Raw genomic sequence first — 2,978 nt, 5'->3', positions numbered from 1 at the left:
CAGTATGAAACTCCATATTGCCGGGGCTGAACCAGCTCTGCATCCTGCACCCTAGACTGGACAGCCAGTTTTCTATTACTATAAACAATGTTGTGAGGAATGACCTAGAATATATTTCATTTTGTATGTGTGCAATTGAAGCAATGACATATATATCCAGAAGTGAAATTATTATGTGAAAGTTACATATATTTGTGACTTTGACAAATATTGCCAAATTTTCATACTTAGTGGTTCTACCCTTTTATGATTTCATTAATGATTTATGAAAAAGCCTGTTGTAAAATATTTTGTTTTGTTTTGCTAAACTAGGAGGTGAAAAGTGGTACCTTGTGTAGTTTATTCTCCATTTCTCCTATTTTGAGTGTGGATTACCATGTTTTCATATGTTTAAGAGTCCTTTTGGGCTTTGGTGTTTGTGTTTGTGTGTGTGTGTGTGTAGAGAGAAAGAGACTCTAATAAATTGGTTCACATGAAGACTGACAAGTATAAAATCTTTATTTTATTATATTAATAATTCATTTATTTTATGTACTTTCACTGAACTATACTCTAAAATAGCACATAGCTGAGGCCATATAGCTTACTGTGGTTACTAAATAGGTATTTTTAATACATTTTTTAAATTTCACAAAAAGAAGTTTTAGCTTTAATAAATCAAAATTTAAAAAATGTTAAGAGAACTTCGCTTAATACTTAAAGCCAGGAAACAGGTTAGGATTCTGTTCGAATAGTAGGTACATAGACCTGTCCACAACTCAAGAGAAGACAAAACTCCTTAACTCTGGAAAACAAAGCATAGAAGATCAGCAATGTTTCAGTCAAAAGTCATAAAATTCTATTTCACCAGTTCAAACTCATGTACTTTATCTTCTGTTGTGGTCCGATCTTTCTTAATGAAGACTGGCAAGTCTGAAATCTTAACAGGACAGCAGAACAATGACACAGGGAAGACCTGATATTCTTCTTCATGTTCAAAGGCAATCTAGGGACGGAATCCTTCCTTTTCCTAGGAGGACATCAGTCTTTTCCTCCTAAGTCCTTCAACTGATTAGATGAGGCCTATCCACATCATAGAGGGTAATGTGCTTATTCAAAGGCTACTGGTCTTAATTTCTTTTCTTTCTTTTTCCTTTCCTTTTATTTGCATAAGATGTGTGAACTTGTTAGACACACACACACATGCACAGAAAGAGGAAGGGGAGGGAATGAGAAAGCACCCTTCTCTAGGGGAATGGTTACACTGTAATTCCTTCTGCACCATTTCTTCCCACTCTTGGGATTTGGGGCACACATGTGCACGCACACACACAGTCAGAATGTTTTTCAAGCCACTGAGACCAGGACTCAAATTATACAGTTGGTCATGTGGAATCCAGCTGTCATGGACTGGAGTGAGATTTAAATTATTAATCTCATCTGAAGAATACCTTTTGCAAGAAACATCTAGACTGGCATTTGACCAAGTATTTGGGTATCCTGGTCTGGCAAGTTTACACATAATTTTTTTAAGAGAGATTTTTGCCATAGGGCATGTGCACTCACCATAGAAATGAAGAGAGACAGAAAGAGAGAAATTCCTCCAGGGGAATGGCTATGCTTCAATCTCTTTTCATACATTCTCCGCCAGGAATTTTGGGCACATATGCACACAATCTTGGTGTGAGTTTAGGTTGCCAGGTCCAGGACTTGAACCATAGTCTACTACTTGGGAATCCAGCAACATAAACATTACACCATCTGCTGGTCCTAAGTTTACGCATAAAATTAACTGTCACACCTTTCGTTATTTTTTTAAAAAAATTAAATTGCTGATCTTATTTTGCTTATTTCTTATTTTTTTAAAAAAATTAAATTGCTGATCTTATTTTGCTTATTTCAACATACTCTATATATATTTAGAGGAGTAGAATTCTAATTCTAAAATTTTTTTAATCTGATATGAGTTGCACATTTTCATTAGTTTATCATGTATTTTTGTGTATTGTGTCTTAGGTCATATAGAAAATCCTTTGAGTTTTTTTTCTTTTTCATCATGTATGTATGTATATTATGTTTGTATTATACATTATCTTAAATTATATATATTCTGTAATTTATTTATGTGTGTGTACATATATATAAAATTTTGATCCATTTTTATTTTTTCTTGGTGTAAAATATAAGGTTTGTGATGGTTAATTTTATATATCAAATTGACTGTGTTGTAGGCATTATTCTGAGTATGACTGTGTGTAATAGTGTTCCGGATAAGTTTAACATCTGAATTGGTAGACTGAGTACAGTGTTTTTTTTTTTTTTTTCCCATAATGTGGATAAACCTCATTCAATCCATTGAACATCTGAATACAATAAAAAGACTGAGTAAGAACCTCCTGCTTGACTGCCTTGAGCTGAGACTTTGGTCCATTGTTCCACCTGTAGATTCAAACTTAAGCTATAGATCCTCTTCGATCTGAAGCCTGCCAACTTTTGGATTGTAATTACATTATCAATTCTCTTGGGTATATAGCTATTTCTCTGGAGAAATTTGATTGAACTGGTATGGATCCATCTTTCCTTTTTCTTATGGCTACATAATTATTCCAACATAATTTACAGAAATATTCAACATTATCCCCACTGGTTTAAGATAGTGCCTTTATCATACAGTATATTTTCATATACATATGAATTTAATTACAGAATTTCTATTTCTGTTCCATTGGTCTATATGTCTATTCATGAACCTGTATCATACTAGTCAAGTTATTAGGGCTTTAAAAATATGCTTTTATATGTGAAAAGGATACTTTCCCAAATTACCTTTTTCAGAGGTTTTCTTTCTGTTCTTTTTGGTTTAATTTTTCATACAAATTTTAGAATTATTTCTATAATTCCAAAATGGAAGAAAAAAATGTCTTTTTATTGAAATTGTAGTACTTGGGACCAGCAGGTGGTATGGTGGTTAAGGGCACTGGATTCCCACATGACCAACC

This window comes from Tupaia chinensis, unplaced genomic scaffold (genome assembly GCF_000334495.1).
Source record: "Tupaia chinensis unplaced genomic scaffold, TupChi_1.0 Scaffold143886_1, whole genome shotgun sequence".
Classification (NCBI taxonomy): Eukaryota; Metazoa; Chordata; class Mammalia; order Scandentia; family Tupaiidae; genus Tupaia; species Tupaia belangeri.
Note: the sequence above shows the minus strand (reverse complement) of the source record.